Source organism: Mauremys reevesii, linkage group 1 (genome assembly GCF_016161935.1).
Source record: "Mauremys reevesii isolate NIE-2019 linkage group 1, ASM1616193v1, whole genome shotgun sequence".
Classification (NCBI taxonomy): domain Eukaryota; kingdom Metazoa; phylum Chordata; order Testudines; family Geoemydidae; genus Mauremys; species Mauremys reevesii.
Genome location: NC_052623.1, coordinates 13,664,379 through 13,686,041, shown reverse-complemented (window position 1 = coordinate 13,686,041; position 21,663 = coordinate 13,664,379). Strand labels below are relative to the sequence as shown.

General features: G+C 55.4%; 1 protein-coding gene across 8 annotated transcripts in view; it reads right to left on the bottom strand.

Annotated features, from left to right (window-relative positions):
- The window catches only part of ARAP1 (ArfGAP with RhoGAP domain, ankyrin repeat and PH domain 1), a 218,685-nt gene that overhangs the window by 99,980 nt on the left and 97,042 nt on the right, over positions 1-21,663 (bottom strand). The window contains exon 1 of one of the 8 annotated variants that reach the window (XM_039515751.1): positions 20,080-20,278. The exons of 6 other annotated variants lie outside the window; for them this stretch is intronic. The gene's annotated coding sequence lies outside the window, so the exon portion shown is untranslated. Of the gene's footprint in view, positions 1-9,584; positions 9,695-20,079; positions 20,279-21,663 lie in introns of those variants that run through there. One more of the 8 variants, XM_039515914.1, reaches the window with a different exon arrangement.

Below are 21,663 nucleotides of genomic sequence, written 5' to 3'. Positions count from 1 at the left end.
TCTTGGGTTGGGAAGCCAGAAAATGAGGAAGACACAATTAGTGGCCAACTGTGAGCACTGTGGTTTAAGTGATTTACCCAGCATCAAGCAAGCGGCTGGATGCTCCCACATTATTTCTGACTAATTCTGGCATAGTGCCTGGTAAGAGCCTTCTTAGAGCTGGTGACACCAGATCCTATCCAGGTGTCCTAATTTTGTACAGTTTTATTTTAAAAGGCTGGTGGTGCCGTGGAGTTCAGGTTCCCGCCCACCTTGTAAAGCAAAGAAAATTTAGATTTTTCACACAAAAAATCAAGCAGGAGCTCCGACAGAAGCAGGGAAAGAATCCACTTCTCCGGGGCAACATTCAATTTCCTTGGGCACAGGTCCACCCTTTCTCTTTCTGCAGCCCCTGCCTCGTTCACTGGACATCTTCAAACTTCTGCAGTGAATGAGGTGGGGATCCTACAGACGACAGCCTCCTCACTACACAACCCTGATTCAGCCCCAGTGCAGACGCATCCCAGGCACTGAATGAGGCTGGGGTCCAGTGTAAAAAAGAGGATGTGATCGTGTCATTAACGACTATATCACAATGCATACGTCAATGGTCCCCAAACTTTTCGGGGTCGTGTCCCCCCTTACCCAGGCCGTGTGCCCCCAGAGTCGGGGCCGGGAGCGGGGCCACAGCTCCAGGGGAGAGGGGGACGCTGACAGGGGTAAGGGTGGCCAAGGCTGTGGCTGCAAATTGGGGTGGCTCTGGGGCCAGGAGCAGGGCCAGGAATGGAGCTGCAGCCAGGGGCTAAGGCCAGGGCCAGGTGCTGAGCCGCTGCAGGGACCAAGGCTGGGAGCCGGGACCTTGGCAGAGGGCCAGGCCGGAGCAGAGCTGGGAGCAGAGCAGGGCTGGGTGGCACTCCCTCCCTACCCCATGGGGGTGGCCTGGGCCCTGCCAAGCCCCCCCCCAAATGTTCCTACACACACACCCCACACAGTTTGGGGACCTCTGTCATATGCACAAGGGGGCCAAATTAATTTTACATTGGCAACTTTAATTCTGGCATTTCCTCATTTTTGAGTGCTTGACTTTGCAACCTCAACTTTCTTTTAATGTCGTTTTTTTGGGTGTAATTTCCTAATTTTAAAAAACAAACCTGAAAACACAGAAATTCCATCACATGGAGCTGGATTGACTGAGAACTGGGGTCATCAGCAGGGTTTGGGCCTTTAGAGCCCCCTAAGTGGTAGCAGTAGAAGGCTATTATTGTCTGTGTGGACCACTCACTAGACGTAGGGTGAGACACACTCATTTCACAAGAGGGTTTCATAGCTATTTGCTGACAGACGAGGAAAGTGGAGACTCAGGACAGAACTCCCAGGTTCAAGTCCAGGATCTGGAAGGGAGTGTGATCTAGTGGTTACAGACCACTTCTATCCCTGTATGCCTAGCCTATCTTTGCAACCCTCTGCTCCAAACCCCACACCTCAGCTACTGTCCTCTGCTCCCAACCATCCCCTTAGCTGATTCCTGTCCCCGCCTCCTCTGCTGCCCCCATCAGGTCCTGTCCCGCTCCCCTTCTGCTCCTCGACACCCTCTGGCTCTATAACCCCCATTCCTCCTCATTTCTCACCCCTCTGCATGCCGTGTGACTGTTTCCTCCTCCTCTGCCTCGCTGCCTGGGAACAGCAGCAGGGGCATTGAGAACATCAGAGAGATAGGCTCTCAGTTCCCATGCCTGGCACAGCAGCCACTGGCATCCAGGAGCTGCAACTCCAGGGCAAGTCCTGCTCAGCCGCTGCAGCCCCCGGACTGGCACATGCTCAATCATTCTGCCAGATGACACACGCATCATCCAGTCACATGCAGGAGCTGTGAGGACGGTGGAGCATGCTCGGTGCAGATGGAATCTTTGGGGAATTTAACACCACTCTAATAAGTCTCTATCAAACATTTGCAAACTTGGCCAAATTTGGGTGAATTTTCATAGAAACAGCAAAAGGCACATCCCTGACCCCAGGGCAAACTCCCTGCCACATGCCAAGTCCCTGTTCCAAAACACAGAGGCACTTGAGCTTCTCAACAAAGTGTTCGTAAGAGGGGTTTTTTTCAACAAGGGCAAAACAACATATATTCCCGTAACATTCTTCAAAATGGCTGAATAATTTTAGCTGAAACGTCCAACTATACTCACCCTGAGGCAGACACCTAGCATAGAAAATTTCAGCCTGAACAGTTAAAGTTTGGCAGTGTTATAAGCAACTGAAAACAAAGTCTCATATAGGGAAGTTGGGCAACTTTAACTATAGGCAGCACTATCTAGGGAAGACTCTTGGACTAGATCCCTTTCAGTCAGGGCTACACACAGGGGCCCGACCCAGTGTGGCTCCAGATCCAAGCTGCCACAGAGTGCTGGGGTGTCCAGGGCGGGGGCTTGGCGCACGGCCTCTCTCTCCAGTTCACACCCGGGTCAGCACATACAGCAGAGCAGACTCAGTAGCTCTGTTTACTTGGTTGGGGGAAGGAGGTCTGGGGGAATAATCAGACCGGACTTCTCTCTTTCTCTAGGTTGGAGTGACCTCATTTCTCAGCAGCGGTTTCTATAGAAACAAGCCCGCACAGACTGGCAAGACAGCTGGTGCAGAGGGCAGAGCGGAGTCCCGTGGGCACTCTGCCCTGCAGTTCGGGATGAGCGCTCACCCCCAAAGCAACAGAGCTGCTCTCTGCATCACCAGGACCCCGCCCGCTGCCATCCTCTGGCAAAGCAGAGCCTCAGTGAATCCGGGGGTGCTGAGCCCAGCAGTGAGTTAAAGGCAGAGCTGACTGCACTGGACAGGCTAGGGTGTATGTACGCCCCCATCCTTCTTTGCAGGACTGAAGCAGGACTGCCCAAATGTGTGCCATAGCCCTATATGGCTAATGGGGATTCTCCTTTAGCTCAAGTGGTCAGGGCCTAGACTTTTGGAGCAGGAACATCTGGGTTCTATCTCTGGCGCTGCATCCATGCTATTGCTAAGCAGCATAACAACAACTGGGCAGGCCCTGGGAGGCCATGGGTTTGCTGTATTTTATATATACATATTTTATCTCTCATCCATAAGACTCCATTAGCATTATACCAATTTCTAAGGCATCTGTCAGTGTCTAAGCACAATTACATGGGTCTAAAGGGACACCAAGTCTCTCATTAAAGAGAAAACAAGCTCTCAGCCCCAGCCCCCTGACGTATCTTTCCCTTCCCAGCTGCAGCCACTCTCCTGTTTAGGTGTTAGGAGAAACCTTACGGAAAGGGAGGAGTGCAGCAGGGGGCAGCTGCAGAGCGTGGGAGCTCCACGAATCATCTTAGCAACTCATCCTCAAAGCACCAGATGAACACCAGCTAACTAACCCTCCCAAGACCCCTGCCAACGCCATCATCCCCATTTTAACACTGGGGGAAACTGAGGCCAGGGGGCAATCAAGTGGCTTGCCGAGAGGTGCAGAGAAAGTCCACGCCAATGTCTGATTTGAACTGAGGAATGCCAGGCTCGCAGCCCGGCACTTGGAGCACTGGATGCACTGGATTTAAAGGTTAAAAGGAAATAATCACTCTCCCGCTCCATACCTGCTCAGAACCCAGCCCAGGGCCCAGCGCATCCCTAGGAGACACCCCTGTGTAATGCGATCAGTCCCGCTCGATGGGACAGGATTGCAAGTGCTGAGCACCCAGCTGCTCCCACCCTGACCCCTTATGGGCAGGATTTCACAAGAGCTCCATACCCTGGGTTCACGCAACATTCTGAGCTCTTCGGAAAATCTGGCCACTTGTTTTTGGGGCGCAAATAGGGGAAAATCTGGCCCTAGGAGTCTGTAACACCCACATCCACTACATGTGAAACAAAGCCCTTGGCAGTCAAAACTAACTAAGGGTGTCCCTCGAGCCCCTGGGCGCTGGGACAGACAACAGCTAACATCAAAATAAACACACAAATACCATATGCCACCTAACTCCATCCAATAACCAATCAACCCCCACCGCTGCGACCGCAGTACAGAAGAAGTGACGTCTGCAGCTCAGGGATTCCACAGACAGAGATGCCTGGGGGGCTGAGGACATGGGGATTTCCTCCTGCCTTGGGATCTAGCCTCCCACACCTCCTCTATTCTGCTTGTTGTGTCCCGTACCGGAGGGACTGAGGTGTAGGAGTGAGACACATGACTGGGTGCTTTGCTGATCTCCTCTGCGCTGCGTGGGCTTCCACAGGGCAGTCACGAATTCCTAGACTCCTGAATAATGAGCCCTAGTCAACAAACCTTCCATGGACTTCACTGGGAGCAGGATGAGGCTCAAATGGCTTTTGCAATCCTGGGCTGGCCTGAAGGCTGCCCGCTTCCCGTCGGGTGTGGGGCCTGGCCACGGGGATGCATATGTTCCTCCCCTCCAGGCTCACGGCTCTGCCCTACATCTGGGGAAAGGAAGGAGAGCCACAAGAGAACGGTGTGGGACTGTGTTGCCAGTTGGCTTGCATGTGTGGGTTCTCTCCGTGTGCTGTCCAGCTCTGTGCAGCTAGCTGGTTCAGCAGACCTCAGTGGTACTCCCCCATGCTGTCACGTGCTGAAGGCTGGAATGTCATTGCCTCAGTCCTTGGAGCCCCAACGTTATTATTATTAACAGCAAATAAGGCAGCCTGCTCATTCACCAGACTTTGCTGTGTCTCATAAAGAATGACCACCGGCACAGTTCAGTGACAAAGGCACTCAGCCAGGCTAATTGCCCTAGAATGCCAGCCCTCTGGCTCCGTGGTTACAGGTGCGCTAAGACATGAGTGCCCCGTGGCAAGAAGGGGCTCAGGCAGCAGCAGGAGTCTCTGCTGTCCCCTCAGCCACACACAGGGTTAAGGCCAGATATTTATAGGCTGAGACAAACAACTAGAACACACAACTTACACACCACCGTGCGTATTTCATTACACCTGTTTGTTACCTCCCCTGGTTCCTGATATCTTGGACAAAACATCCCTGTTCATTGTTTGTCAAACCATCTTATCTTGGACTAGATTGCGGTGTCTCTGCACTAGCCGGAATATAGTTAGGTAAATATCTAGTGCCTAGTACGCTAGCAACAACTTTCCCAAGTTCATGTGCCAGGCAGACGGTGAACTTGTGAACATCTGTTTGATGCTTGGCCTGACTTTGGTTCGCAGCCTCTGGTTCCGGCCTCAGGTCTCGCACCAGGCCCAGTGCTCCAGGCTCTCTCTCTCTCTGCTACAGCCTGTACGTCCACACAACATGAGCACATTGGTCCAGTGCTCTCTGCATTACACACAATCCCACTGCAGCAGCATTATTACATTCGGCTACATGACAGTGGCACTTAGAGACCCCACCTGAGATCAGGACCCCGTTGTGTGGGGCTCAGTACACACACACACACACAGCAGTCTAAACCAGAGGTGGGCAAACTACGGCCCGTGGGCCACATCCGGCCTGCGGGACCCTCCTGCCCAGCCCCTGAGCTCCTGGCCCGGGAGGCTCGCCCCCTCCCCGGCAGCCTCAGCTCACTGCGCCACCGGCGCAATGCTCTGGGCGGCAGGGCTGCGAACTCTTGCCAGGCCGCGGCCTGACCCGGTGCTCTGAACTGCGCAGTGGCATGGCTGGCTCCTGCTGGGCGGCGCGGCTGCCTGTCCGGGTGTTCTGGGCGGCGCAGCTGTAGCACCGCCAGCCACCGGTGCTCCAGGCAGCGCTGTAAGGGGGCAGGGAGCGGGGGAGTTGGTTAGAGGGCAGAGGAGTTCGAGGTGGTGGTCAGGGGGTGGAGGTGTGGATAGAGGTCAGGGCAGTCAGAGGGCGGGAAACAGGGGAGTTGAATGAGGGCAGGGGTCCCGGGAGGCAGTCAGGAAGGAGGGGGGGTTGGATGGAGCAGCGGGGGGCAGTCAAGGGCAGAGGTTCCCGGGGGTGGTCAGGGAGAAGGGGTGGTTGGATGGGGCAGGGATCCCAGAGGCGCAGTCAGGAATGAGAGGATGGGGCGGTGGGGGACGGTCAGGGGACAGGGAGGGGTGGATGGGGCAGGAGTCCCGGGGGGAGCCATCAGGGAGCAAGAAGCAGGTGGGGTCAGATGGGGGTGTTTGGGAAGGCACAGCCTCCCTAACAGGCCCTCCATACAATTTCGGAAACCCGATGTGGCCCTCAGGCCAAAAAGTTTCCCCCCCCGGTCTAAACAGACAAGACAAAGGGTGGGAGAGGAAACTGAGGCACAAGGAAGGGAGATGACTGGCCCAACGTCACTCAGCAGGCCAATGGCAGAGCTGAGAATAGACACCAGGTCTCCTGACTCCTAGCCCAGTGTCCCTCCCTTCGCCCCACAGCTCCTAACCTTCATCTGCAGCGCCATGAACCAGCACTGCAGCCAAAGTGCTCAGGACTGCTAAGGCTGAAAGACTCCGGTGGGAGGCTCTGGGAACTTTTACTGCAGCAGGACTCCAGCAAGAGCGCTCTCCAGACCTTTGTCTAGTTCAGGTCAGGAGATTCCTGCCACTCCCCTAAGGGAGGCCTTGGTCCAAAGCATTCCTGAGGCTCATACAGAATTTCCTTTGCTCCTCCTAGTCCTACTTGATCCCTGTCCATGTGCCTCCAAAGCACAGCTCACCACAGTGTCTAAGCAATGAAGTGCAGCAGTGCCAGCTGCCATGGAGTCTGTCAAATTACACTGCCAACTAAAACTGCATTTACAGAGACATTCTCCCTTAGTCATCATTAGCTGAGATACAGGCTTATCTCCTCACTCCCTCTTTCATCAGAAACGAACTTCTCCACTTCCTTATCTCCTTGAGGGTGGCTGTCATTTCAACAGAAGGCCTCCATCCACCCCATCCTGATAACAGCCTACGATCCATGCACTTCCACAAAGCCCTGACACGGGGAGAAACAAGATCCCATCAGTGAGGAATTTAAACCACACTTTCCACTTGCTCCGCAGCTAGGGAGAAATCATCGTTTCTATCTTTGCCTTCCTCTTCCCATGATTAGGTAAGTTCTGCCTTCTGTGTACCAGCGGGGACAGACACTCTGACCTTGGGAAAAGTCAGTAACACTGGCAAAGGCCTACAGGTTTTTTACTCAATTCATATGTGATTCTCACTCGGGAGACAATGCCACTGGCGTATTGCTTGAATGACAATCGAGTAATGACATTCACAATCCCCTCCTAGTCAATTCAAACCAAATGCTATTATTGCCCTCCTGGTATTGTTCTTTTTCAACTGGCAACCCCAAGATTTCTTACCAGGACATACAGGTTTAGTTGCTTAATTACAGCAGTTCTTCACTGCTAGTTACAGACTGTTCTTAACGAACTCAGCACCCACAGCTTAGCAGAAGCGCTCAGCCCATTAAAGGCACCCTGGGTACTGGGTTTTGGAAGCACGCTGGAACCTGGGATTTTGGGACAGCTGCCCATCAGTGTCACTATAGGTGTTGAGCGCTTGTGAAAATCTGGGGTGAAAGCCTGGGCCCACTGAATCAATGGCAAAACTCACCCTGACTTCAGCCCTGGCCACCAGGGCCAGATCCAACATGTCCGTTGACAGACCCCCGTTCGGTTCAAGAAGAGCAAGAACAAGCGCCACAAGCAGAATGGAGCAGAACACCGGGCTGGGGCTGGCAAGGAGTTTTTACCCCAGGCAAACAATGTATCCTATTGAGTGACCGTTGCTTCGTTACAAGACCACACGTGTAGGATTCACAAAGATCACCCCCCACTAGGGTGACCAGACAGCAAATGTGAAACATCGGGATGGGAGTGGAGAGTAATAGGAGCCTATAGAAGAAAAACACCCAAAAATCGGGACTGTCCCTATAAAATCAGGACATCTGGTCACCCTACCCCCCACCCTAGACTTCAACGCCGCAACTTCAAGGCGCTGTCTGTACAGGTATTTTTAGAGCTTCACTGCAAGGCCCGGAAGCCGGAGTTTGACAGGCCGGGCTGGGAGGCTCGCTTCTGCAGGCTGTTTGCAGACATAGCCTTAGTTTGCAAGGGACAAGCATTGCGCCTTAACTTCTGCCTTAAAAGGCTAGATCTAGACTTAAGAGTTTCACATAACACCTGGTAAAAGCACCATGTCAAAGGCCACACACCCAATTAAAATAATATCCTTCCCACAGGTCATTGTTAATAGAGGTGGAGTTGGCTGGTGCCAAGTGGTTCCGTGGTGTTTTGGCAGGAGATTAATAGGGATGAAATTCCAAACTCTGGTCTTTTAATCCAGAAATTGGTAAACTGCAATGCAGGGAATGTCATTTTTATTCAGCATTATATTCTAAGTGGTTTTAAGGACTTTTCAGACTTTTTTTTAAAATGGCCTGTCCTCTTCATAGCTGCACCTGCAGGCTGGGATCGCAGACCAACGATAAGCATTTAACTGTACTGGCTGCATTCCTAACTAGACGCTAACAGTTCTCAGACAGTTGAGATGCTGTGTCTATGCTCTGTGATTGTGTTCCTTTAAACACAGTACAGGCTGACTAGTTCTTCTGGTGCAGCTGCTCTGAAGGCCACCAAGGTCAAAGAGAGAAAAACATCACCAGTTCTGTTGTGAACTCTGCAGCCACTGCCCGGAAGGAAGGTTTAGTGAGGTAAGCCTGGGGGATGGCGTAGTTGGTTAAGCATCAGGTTTAAAATACCCACGCTCCATGGAAGCCCAGCTGAAGAGACTGGCTGGCTCATTCCAGCCCTCCAGCTCTGGGAGGTGGCTGCAGTGAATTCCACAGATCTTTCCACAGGCGGGGACTTTCCAACCCGGGCTTCTGGCTGTGCTGCCTGGACATGCAGGGCACCTTTCGTAAGACTAGGAGGTTGGCCCCAGCATCCTTGCATAACAAAATGTGGCCACATACGCATACAAACACCATGGTCCTGAGCTTTCCGCACTGAAAGAACCAGCCTGTTCCACCGGAGCTAATGGAGTAACTCTGTGCCACTGGGGCCAACCTCCCGAAGGCAACATAAGCACAGGCACCTGGCTAGTGTCTCGCTCATGGCCAAAACATCCCTTTTCCAGCCACTGCTGAACTGTGCCTGGGCTGGCTAGTGGCTGCCCTCCACCCTGGAGGCGGCTGCATTCCCAGGGGGCTGTCTGTACAGGGTTAGTGACGCACTCCCAGATGAAAGGTGCTGTTCTGTGGGCCAGATTCTTAGAGTGGCTTGGAGAAGAACCCAAACCTTTATCTGAACCAACCCCCCGAGGTTTGCCCATTCTCATCTTCTCCCTGCTTCATAAACAGCGGGTTACTACATCACTGGATCACAGCTGACTGGAGCCTAGAACCACCCAATCCTCAAGGTCTCCTAGGGGAAAGGGACACTTCCTTCTCGAACACTTCTCCCCTCCCCTACAGACTCTTCCTCCCAACCCAGTGGGCTTTTTCCCAGCCCAGCTTCCCCAGATCCATTATTTCCCTCCTCCAACCCATAATACTCCCTCCAGGTGGAGGCAGCACGGCCAGCCCAGCTTAGGCCAACAGGTCAGCCAGCTGTGTCCTGCACTGCCTGTGGGCCCCCTCTGACCAGGTTCTAAGGATCTCGCCTTAGTCCATATCCAACTACCAGCAGCATTAGCACCAGTCATTAACTCACCTCTCTCAAAAGCCTCCCTGAATCCCGCCGAGGTGCAGGCGCTGGACCTCAGCCATGCCCTGAATTCTACCGTTAGCCATCACGGGGAGTGTGAAACACTTGCAGCTGTTGAAATGCAGTCTCCTTGTTGCTGAACCCCCCAGCCTTCAGCAGCTGATGGGAGTAGATGACCACAAACTCGAGATAAAGCATCTTCTCTGTGGGCTGCTCAACGGCAAGCCCCAGGGGAAGGAAGGGGTCAGAACTGGGAGGTAGGTGTCTGCAAACCACAGCAGAAGGGCAAAGGTCAGCCCTGCAGAATCATGCTTTGACATCAGGGCGCCGACATTTCGGCTTCCGAAAGCTGACATTGAAGTCTGGTTAGGTTCACAGGAGGTGAAGTGTGCAGGGGGGTGGGGGGGGGAGGGGGTTGGTATTGCTACCGGCCTCAGCTCAGCGAACTTGGGGATGCAGAGGGGAAGTCCTTGCTAATGGGGCATACAAGCACACAGCCAGGCGCAGAGACGCTTGCATACAGATGGAAGGGGGAAGGGGCGGTGCGATGCACCCAGGCACTGCAAAAAGAGAAGCAGACAGACTGGGTACTGCAAGGAGACAGAGGGGGCAGATCAGGCTCCTGGGTGGGGCCTGTGCAGGCAACACCGTAAGAAACACCTGGCAGTGGCAACACCATTCCCCAGGGTACCACCACAATGCCTCCTCCTCCAACCCAGCACCCCCAGAGCCAGCTCCACAGCACCCCAGCACCCCCAGAGCCAGCTCCACAGCACCCCAGCACCCCCAGAGCCAGCTCCACAGCAACCAGCACCCCCAGAACCAGCTCCACAGCACCCCAGCACCCCCAGCACCCCAGCACCCCCAGAACCAGCTCCACAGCAACCAGCACCCCCAGAGCCAGCTCCACAGCAACCAGCACCCCCAGAGCCAGCTCCACAGCAACCAGCACCCCCAGAGCCAGCTCCACAGCAACCCAGCACCCCCAGAGCCAGCTCTTTCTGAGGCCCCCCAACATGCTATAAAAACTCCCCAGCCCACCTGTGCCACAACAGCTGGTTTTCCGCATACAAAAGCCAGGGCTGACGTTAGAGCCTGGTTCTCAAACTGGGGGTCGGGACCCCTCGGGGGGTCACAAGGTTATTACATGGGGGGTTGCGACCTGTCAGCCTCCACCCCAAACTCCGCTCTGCCTCCAGCATGTATCATGGGGTTAAATATATAAGAAGTGTGTTTAATGTAGAAGGGGGGGTCGCACTCAGAGGCTTGCTGGGTGAGAGGGGTCACTACTAGAAAAGTTTGAGAACCACAGCGCTAGGGAGTAGCAAGCAGGGCAATTGCCTGGGGCCCCACACCACCGCCAGGGGGCCCAGGACCCCTGATTGAGAGCCACTGCTCTATGGGCAGAGGCAGGAGACCCGCCGGCTGGGCACGGCGCTGCCTCTAAGGCAGGAGCAGCAGCCCCACAAGCCTGGGGGCCCCATTTTACCAACCATGCCTGGAGCGGGGGATCGGGCTTTGCCCCTTTCCGTCCCCCCCCCCTTGTGCTGATCTGTCCACCAGTCACCCGACTGAGTCCGGAGTGGCTATTGGCGAGCAAGGCACCAGGTGACCCAAGGACCAAGCCCTAAACAAATGGTGCCAGGGCCAAATTAGTCCCTGGTACAAGTGGGTGCAACACTACTGATGGGGGGTGAATCTGAGAGGCAGCGCACAGTGCTCTCTGACTCAGCTCTGGTGTGACTCAGCTCACTTCAACAGACGTATGTACACCAGGGATGTACTTGGCCCACTCTGGAGGGCTAGGACCTGCCTGCTGAGAGACCTCCTTCCCCCAGGCCCAGCCACGCTCCTCTAACCGGATCCTCCACAGCTTACAAGGAGGAGGCCGCGGGCTGGACCTTCTCCAGGAGGGGCTCCTCGCCTTTGATCCAAAACAGCCCCAACATCCAGGCCTTCGGGGCACCGTGCAAGGATCACCTCTTCTCCCAGGGCTAGAGCCTGTTTACGCCGACCTTACACCAGCGAAGTGGGAGCTGGGGCCGAGTAAGGACTGGGCAAACGCTGAGTCGCTCAGGATCCGGACCCTCTTAGCACCACCTCCCTTCCACTGGTTCGCTTTGCAGAGCAGTAATGCAGTAAGTCAATAAGAATCACTTATAAGAATCACAATAAGAATCACTGAAGATGTCTGGCTCCTGCTAACACAGAGCAGGGACTGCAGCTCATCAGCTGCAGCCTGCGGGACAATGAAGTCTGGGGAGCGAGCCACATGGACTTCCTCTCAAGGGACCACAGAGCAGAGAAAAAAGCATTTGCAATCACCAGTGCAGGCCTAGAAAGCGTGGGTATTGTCAGAGATGTGACTGTAGCAACTGCCCCTTCCTACCTCGGTTCCCTCTGAGCCCTGACTCACATCTGCACAGGCACAACTGAGTGGCCGGTGCCCTTCGCACTGCAGAGCCGACAGAGACACGAGAAAGCAAACGGGATTCTGTTCTCCCTGGATCGGCAGCAGTGAAATCCCAAACACGGGACGTCTATTCCTGGTTTTGAGGCATGAGACAGGAATTACCCAGCTTGAGAGCCTAGGAGGCAGGATTCTGCGACACTGACAAGCTGGAAAACACATCTTCTCATGTGTAAACAGAGTGGATTTCTAGGGGCAGCACTGAGAGAGACCATCACCCCATAAAAGCAGCAAAGAGTCTTGTGGCACCTGATAGACTAACAGACATACTGGAGCATGAGCTTTCGTGGGTGAATATCCACTTCGTCGGATGCATGTCGGACTACATGCATACGACGAAGTGGGTATTCACCCACGAAAGCTCATGCTCCAAAACGTCTGTTAGTCTATAAGGTGCCACAGGACTCTTTGCTGCTTTTACAGACCCAGACTAACACGGCTCCCCCTCTGATACCATCACCCCATAGCTGCCCTTGTACGCAGCCTTGCCAAATCATCATGAACATTTACAAGCCCGGACACAAGATCTATTGGCCCATCCTCACCACGAGGGTGAAAAAACCAGCTGGGGATGAGAGGTTCACGGTACAGGAGGGGGCTCAGGGCTGGGGCAGCGGGTTGGGGTATTGGGGGATGAGGGCTCTGGCTGCGGGTGAAGGCTCTGAGATGGGGCTGGGGGTGAGGGGGTTGGGGTGTGGGAAGGGCTCGGGCTGTGGGGTGGGGCCAGGGATGGGGGGTTCACAGTGCAGGAGGGAGCTCAGGGCTGGGGCAGCGGGTTGGGGTGTGTGGGGTGAGGGCTCCAGCTGGGGGTATGGGCTCTGGGGTGGGGCCGGAGATGAGGGGCTTCGGGCGTGGGAGGCGCTGGGGCTGTGGGGTGGGGCCAGGGATGGGGGGTTCCCGGTGCAGGAGGGGTCTCAGGGCTGCGGCAGAGGGTTGGGGTGTGATGGGGGTGACGGCTCTGGCTGGGGGTGCGGGGTCTCAGATGGAGCTGGGCCGGGGATGAGGAGTTCAAACTTTGGGGTGCAGCAGGCAGGCTGCCCCGGGGCTGGGACCAGAGAGGAGGACTCCCCCCAGCCCTCTCCCCACCGGCAGCAGTGAGCTCCGTGGGAGGGACTCTTGTCTCCTCCCCCTCCCCTCTGGCATGACACTCACCCAAGCCCCAGGCTGCTGCTCAGGAGGTCCCCTGGAGTCACCTGCGGGGGGTGGGGGGGCTGCCATGCCACTGCGCCTCCTCCCCTCCTCCCTCCACAGGCGCAGCAGTCAGCCTGCCACTGGTGCCGCTCCCTGAGCCAGCAGCGACCGGCAAGGGAGTGCAGCGCGCAGCAGCAGGGGGCAGCCGCCTGCTGCCCAGGGACACTCGTGGGAGGCGCGTGGGGGCAGCAGGCAGGGCAGGGGGAGAGACTCGGCCCTGAACACTGGTGGAGCCAGGCCCCCAGGGCCCTGAATATTGCTGGACCCCAGGCACCAGGGGCCCATACAACTCACCGCCCCGTGTGTAGCCCTAGGAGACCAGAGACACACAATGAGGCAGCGTCCAATGCAACCGGCCCTATGGGATCTCAGCCCCTGCCCAGTGCCTATCAATAATAAATGCCCCTTTGCATTTCCACAGCATCTTCCTTCCCAGGCACTTCACAGACATCAGATTCATTAAGTCTCCTACAACCACCTTCTCCCTCCTGTTAGAAACATTAGAAAGATAGTATCAGAGGGGTAGCCGTGTTAGTCTGGTTCTGTAGAAGCAACAAAGAATCCTGTGGCACCTTATAGACTAACAGACGTTTTGCAGCATGAGCTTTCGTGGGTGAATACCCACTTCGTCGGATGCAAGATACTGTCTGCAGTGGGCTGAGAACCCTATGTCCTGTCTGCGGCACTTCCACAAGCTTGGGCAAGTCCTCTCCTCTCTGCTTCCCCAGCTGTACGAAGTGTGTAATAACCCCCTGCCTCCCGAGATATTAATTCATTCCTAATCGCAAAGGTGCTACACGGTAACTCCACAGTAACTCCTCACTTAACGTTGTAGTTCTGTTCCCGAAAAATGCTGCTTTAAGCAAAACGATGTTAAGTGAATCCAATTTCCCCATAAGAATTAATGTAAATGGGGGGGTTAGGTTCCAGGGAAGAAAATTTTGCCAGACAAAAGACTATATTTTACACACACACACACACACACACACACACACACACACACACACACACACACACACACACACACACACAGTTTTAAACAAACAATTTAATACTGTCCACAGCAATGATGATTGAGAAGTTGTGAAGCTTGGTTGAGGTGGTGGAGTCAGAGGGTGGGATATTTCCCAGGGAATGCCTTACTGCTAAATGATGAACTAGCACTTGGCTGAGCCCTCAAGGGTTAACACGTTGTTGTTAATGTAGCCTCTGACTCTACAAGGCAGCACAAATGGAGGGAGGAGACATAGCATAGCAGAGAGACAGAGACACAGAGTGTGTGTGTGTGTGTGTGTGTGTGTGTGTGTGTGTGTGTGTGTGTGTGTGTGTGTGTGTGTGTGTGTGTGTGTGTGTGTGTGTGTGTGTGAGAGAGAGAGAGAGAGAGAGAAGACACACACACACACCGTGTGTGAGAGAGAGATGTGCATTGCCCCTCTAAGTACCCTGACCCCACTCTACGTACATTGCCTTTTTAAGTAGATCAGCAAGTTGAGACAGCAGCTGCTGCCAGCACGCTGCCTCCATCCTGAGCCCTGTCGTGTCCTCCCACTGCTCTGTGGAGATGGGGTACAGGAACAGGGGGCAGGAGCGGGAGGAGGGGGATACCCTGACAGCACCCCTCTTCCTCCCCTCCCCCCCTCACACAGCAAGCAGGAGGCTTCCAGGTAGGGTGACCAGATGAGAGGAAGAAAATATCGGGACATGGGGCGGAGTGTCCACCAGCGGAGCAAAAAAAAAAAAAAGCTGAGTGCTGCCAGCACAGCAAAAAAAAAAAAAACCAGTGCTGCCAGCGGAGTGAAATTTTGGGACAAATTGCGTCCCGACCAATGATGGGTCAGGATGTGGGACAAACACCTAAATATTGGGACACCGTACTCCCAGGCAGGGCCAGCTCCAGGGTTTTTGCCGCCCCAAGCAGCAAAAAAAAAAAAAAAGGCTGTGATCGCGATCTGCGGCACTTCAGCGGCCGGTCTACCGCTGCCGCTTCAGTGGCAATTCGGCGGCTGGTCCTTCGCTCCAAGAGGGAGTGAGGGACCCGCCGCCGAAGAGCCAGACGTGCCGCCCCTCTCTGTTGGCCGCCCCAAGCACCTGCTTGCTGGGCTGGTGCCTGGAGCTGGCCCTGCTCCCAGGAGCAGCTCCAAGGCAGAGGGCAGGAGCAGCACGCGGCAGTGCGGGGAGGGACAGCTGAACTGCCCGGTAATTGCTAGCATGCTGGGCTACTGCCGCACAGGGAACTTAGGGGAGCGGGGAGCTGACAGGGGGCTGCCGGTCCACCCTGGTTCCAAGCCCCTACCAACTACCTCCAACGGGCTGCTCTTCCTGCAAGCAGTGGACAAAGCAGGCGGCTGCCAAACAATGTGATAAGGGAGCACTGCACAACTTGAAACGAGCATGTTCTCTGATTGATCAGCAACGTAACAACAAAACAACGTTAACCGGGACGGTGTTAAGGGAGGAGTTACTCTACTAAGGTCAGGTAACAGCAAGCCCATTTTGCAGATGGGGGAAAGAGGGCGATAAAAGGTTAAGTGACTGGCCTGAGGTCAGAGTCAGACTGTGATACAGCTGGGAATAGGTCCCAGGAGTCCTTGCTCTAAACACATAATGGGCCTGACTCTGATCTCACCTACTCCTGTTTTCCACTGGTGTGAGATCAAAATCCGGCCCAGGGCCCAGCTCCACCCCTGGACTGGGCCGTTACTCTACAGCTGGGGTACTGCATTTGTAAAGTACAGGTGTCTGTCCACTAGGGTGACCAGATGTCCCGATTTTATAGGGACAGTCCCAATTTTGGGGTCTTTTTCTTATATAGGCTCCTATTACCCCCCACTCCCATCCCAATTTTTCACATTTGCTGTCTGGTCACCCTACTGTCCACGCTACCATTAACATCCCTCCATCGATCATCAGACGCAAATCCAGGACAACAAGCCGGCTTCCTGCTGCTCAGTCACACCCTGATAGGGACAAGTCTAGGCAGCCCATCGCTGTCGCCGGGAGGACTGAAAACCTGTCCTCTGCCGAGGCCCGGGCTGGTTCTGGCGAGACACACAGGGTCCTGTGCTCAGGATGGGGCTGATAAAGGGAAGTAGCTGCTGGCTGCCTTCCCACATTCAGTTTGACTATGGAATGCACATTTAGCCTGCTGGAGACAGACACAGCCCCTGTGGTGTGGGGGAACTGGGCATGGGGAAGTGTAGAGGAATGCACCCAGTCAGGGTGGCAAGCACAGCTCCTTGGGGCTCCCTGCACAGGTGGAGCAGACACAGAGCCGCCCAGCGTACTGCCCTCGGCACAGGCTGGAGCTCTGGCCCTTCGACATCATGCATTTCCAAAGCACCCACCATCGCAGCGCCCAGGCGCAGCCATCGCCACTGGCACATGTTACCAGCCAGTACCGGCAGCTGGAGTCATTTGTAACTGGACGGAGCAAATTCCTGGAGAACAGATGCTTGTCCTCTTCCCCTTTTCGCCACCCGATGACACCACCGAGGACATTACAGGTCAGCTCACCTCCAGCAGAGGTCACAGGAAGCAGATCGAGCCAAGGACAGGAAAGCAGCGCACCACGATGGCAGCGCAGCCGAGAAAGCACCAGCGCAGAAAGGCCCCAGACATGGCCTGGCTGGCTCTGCAGCCCCGAACAGGGCTCCCTTTGTTCTCGCACATCTGCCTCCCTGCTCAGAGCAAGAATCCTGTTAAACCTCTTCTTACAGCCCCGGGCCTCCCTCCGGGCTAGGAGAGAAGATAATGGCATGAGAAGACTGACCGGGCGGCTTGGAAAGAGCCCAGAAACACTGCGGATGTTCTTAAAACAGGTTCTCAAACTTCACTGCACCACGACCCCCTTCTGACAACAAAAATTACTACATGACCCCAGGAGGGCAAAGCCTGAGCCCCACGCTCTGGACCTGGGGGGCCAAGGCTGAAGTGCAAGGGCTTCAGCCCCAGGCAAGGGGCCTGTAACCCGAGCCCCCCACTCAGGGCTTCAGCCCCAGGCAAGGGGCCTGTAACCCGAGCCCCCCACTCAGGGCTTCAGCCCCAGGCAAGGGGCCTGTAACCCAAACCCTGCCACTCAGGGCTTCAGCCCCAGGCAAGGGGCCTGTAACCCAAACCCTGCCACTCAGGGCTTCAGCCCCAGGCAGGGGGCCTGTAACCCGAGCCCCCCACTCAGGGCTTCAGCCCCAGGCAGGGGGCCAGTAACCCGAGCCCCCCACTCAGGGCTGAAGCCCCAGGCAAGGGGCCAGTAACCCGAGCCCCCCACTCAGGGCTGAAGCCCCAGGCAGGGGGCCTGTAACCCGAGCCCGCCACTCAGGGCTTCAGCCCCAGGCAGGGGGCCTGTAACCTGAGCCCCCCCACTCACGGCTTCAGCCCCAGGCAAGGGGCCCGTAACCTGAGCCCCCCACTCAGGGCTGAAGCCCCAGGCAAGGGGCCCATAACCCGAGCCCCGCCACTCAGGGCTGAAGCCCCAGGCAGGGGGCCTGTAACCCGAGCCCCGCCACTCAGGGCTGAAGCCCCAGGCAGGGGGCCTGTAACCCGAGCCCCCCCACTCACGGCTTCAGCCCCAGGCAAGGGGCCCGTAACCCGAGCCCCGCCACTCAGGGCTTCAGCCCCAGGCAAGGGGCCCGTAACCCGAGCCCCGCCACTCAGGGCTTCAACCCCAGGCAGGGGGCCTGTAACCTGAGCCCCCCCACTCAGGGCTTCAGCCCCAGGCAAGGGGCCCGTAACCCGAGCCCGCCACTCAGGGCTTCAGCCCCAGGCAGGGGGCCCGTAACCCGAGCCCGCCACTCAGGGCTTCAGCCCCAGGCAGGGGGCCCGTAACCCGAGCCCGCCACTCAGGGCTGAAGCCCCAGGCAGGGGGCCTGTAACCCAAGCCCCCCACTCAGGGCTGAAGCCCCAGGCAGGGGACCCGTAACCCGAGCCCCCCACTCAGGGCTGAAGCCCCAGGCAGGGGGCCCGTAACCCAAGCCCCCCACTCAGGGCTGAAGCCCCAGGCAGGGGGCCTGTAACCTGAGCCCCCCCACTCAGGGCTGAAGCCCCAGGCAAGGGGCCCGTAACCCGAGCCCCGCCACTCAGGGCTTCAGCCCCAGGCAGGGGGCCCGTAACCCGAGCCCCGCCACTCAGGGCTTCAGCCCCAGGCAAGGGGCCCGTAACCCGAGCCCCAGCACTCAGGGCTTCAGCCCCAGGCAAGGGGCCCGTAACCCGAGCCCCAGCACTCAGGGCTGAAGCCCTCAGGTTTTGGCCCTGGGCAGTGGTACTCGGGCTTCATCCCCAGACCCCAGTAAGTCTAAGCCACTTTGGGGTCATAGAATCATAGATCATTAGGGTTGGAAGGGACCTCAAGAGATCATCATTGGTCAAAGCAGGACCAATTCCCAAATGGCCCCCTCAAGGATTGAACTCACAACCCTGGGTTTAGCAGGCCAATGCTCAAACCACTGAGCTACCCCTCCCCTCTTCCTCAAGCAACTGAGCATCCCTCCCCCTCAACCAAACCTGTCTGAGGCAAAGGAAGCCCTGAGCAATGGGATGGGTGCTGCCGGTTCCCCTGCCGAGGTTCTCTCCGGCCAGTGACAGATCTGAATGGCAGCTCAGAACCAGGCCCTGTTGCTATCTAAGGTGATTTGGGCGGCGAGACACATGGAAACCGATGACTTGTGGAATTTAATCAATTCCTTTCCACAGATGGGAACCTTTGAAGTTACCCAATTCCTTTACAGGATGGTAAGTCATACCCAGAGGGGTCCTGCCTAGCAATTCCGCTCTTTCTGTCCCCAGCCAGGAGCAAGGACACCACGGACACACAAGGACACACAAGGACACACAAGGAGCAATGAACATGCCTGATATCAGAGCAACCTAAAAGCAGTCGGTAATCTACCATTTCCCCAGGAGGCAGCAATACCGGAACGCAGCCTTACGGGATCAGCCCAGTGGCCCATCTAGCCCAGTCTCCTGTCTCTCATAGTCACCAGTTGCTTCAAAGTGACATTGTTGGGGGCAAATTCTAACCAGTACATTGTAGTAGATAAGTAGAATGTAGTATCGTCACCAAAAGCATAAGTGGGTTCAAAATGGAATTAGATAAATTCATAGAGGATTGGTCCATCAATGGCTATTAGCTACGACAGTCAGGGACACAACCCCGGGCTCTGCATGTCCCTAAATCTCTGGATGCCAGAAGATGGGAGTGGACGACAGGGGATGGATCACTCGAAAATCACCCTGTTCTGTTCATTCCCTCTGAAGCATCTAGCACCGGCCACCGTCAGAGACAAGTATCAGAGGGGTAGCCGTGTTAGTCTGGTTCTGTAGAAGCAGCAAAGAATCCTGTGGCACCTTATAGACTAACAGACGTTTTGCAGCATGAGCCTTCGTGGGTGAATGGCATCCGAAGTGGGTATTCACCCACGAAAGCTCATGCTGCAAAACGTCTGTTAGTCTATAAGGTGCCACAGGATTCTTTGCTGCTTCGTCAGAGACAGGATACTGGGCTAGATGGATCATTGGTCTGACCCAGAGTGGCTGTTAGTAGGTTCTTACGTAGATTAATGCTTCCACAGATACTTTTCCCCAACCCTTGTGCAATTATTCTGCCACTAAGGATTTAAAATAGCTGTAGATAGGATCAGCAAAACAACCCACTGGCAGAAAGATGAAGAGAAAGTGAGAGAGAGAGAGAGAGAGAGAGAGAGAGAAACTACTGTGTGGATAAGGAAATGGAAAGAAAGCTTGTTGAAATGCAGAATACACCTCCCCCACCCCCACCAGCCAGTCTCTCAGCTGCTAATTTTACAAACCCTGCATTTCATCATCCAAAATTCAAACCCAAGTCCTCACCTGGGAAGGCAGCAGTGAGATTCTCATCCCTGTCTCTGGGTTACAGCCGGGAAAACACAACACAATGCGCTTTTATACTTCCAGCTGGAGAGTCTGCAAGAAACCTGCCCCCACTCACACTCCCTCTGCAAACTTCACACAAGGCACTGGCTGTCCAGAAAGTCCTCCGGCGCGCACACACACCCCACGGCCTCTCTCTGAGCTGCACAATACTTCCTGAAAGAGCAGGCCCACCAAAGCAAGAAAAAAAAAAACACGCCACCCAGAATTCACTGGGTCTAATACTTCCTCCTCTCACCCCCAAAAAGTGACACCTCCCAGACCTTGCACTGCTGTGCTGCTGGCTGCTTACCACCAACCACACAGCATAAAGGGAGGTTACCATGGCTGCCAAGAAGCACAACAGACCAAAATTTAGATTACTAGCCCCCCCAGCCTGAATTTAAAGGGCCATCTATCTTATTGGTATTTATTTCTTCAACACTGTACAATGACACGCAAACACAGCCAGTCCCAGGCCAAGCTGAAGGGCATACAGGGGGCACTGGGAAATCCAGAGGTACTGATTAACGGAGTAACTATATCCCACAGATTCGCTTCTTGTGGATAACTCAAAGGCCAGGGGTTGTCTTCACGCCCTGCCTGGGAGGCTATAAAACCGGCATGATTCCTGCTACTTTCACTGCTGAGGGTGATAAGCAGCACGGAGCTGTCCCCACGAGCCTGAGGGGTCGAAACTTCCTTTTTGGTCGTAAACGAAACCTTCAATTCTGCAGAATTCAATCATTTGGGTCCCTCACACTCCAGAGAACGTGTCCTACGGATGAGGGGCCGGGTGGAATTTTCATACCCTTTATTTAGCACCACGCAGGCCCAATACAAATGGTTTAGGACAGGAAGTGAAGAATACCTTGTCCATCGCAGCCACAGGGGGAGCTGATGTAGGCAGAATGTAGCTATCCGATTAGGGATTTTTGCAGGACACTACGGGCAGGTCCATACTCACCGCGCGGGTCGACGCGGTGAGTTCGACTTCTCCGAGTTCGAACTATCGCGTCTAATCAAGACGCGATAGTTCGAACTCCCCGCGCGCTCCGGTCGACTCCGGAACTCCACCACCGCAAATGGCGGTGGCGGAGTCGACCTTGGAGCCGCGGAGTTTGACCCCGCCGCGTCTGGACGGGTAAGTAAGTCGAACTAGGGTACTTCGATCTACGCTATTCGCGTAGCTGAACTTGCGTACCCTAGTTCAACCCCCGCCCTTAGTGTAGACCAGGCCTAGGATGGAGTTCCTTGCTGCCGTTCAGTGTTTCACAGGATCTTTAATAACCACGCGTGGGCCCGCTCTTCGATTCCACCCCTCCTCCAAAAGATGGACCCTCCAGCTGCACAACACCATTCTGGGGCATCACCTGGTTAGTGACATCAAGGGAACAGCACCACCTACTGGGGGGTGTGACTCTCCACTCCCTTGCTACCCTGGGCCGTCATTTACACCTCTGCAAAAAAGGGTCAAGCTCGGTCCAACGGCAGAAGAGACTTGAGCCCTCTGTCTCTGTGTGTTTGGGGCACAGGGCTGGGATG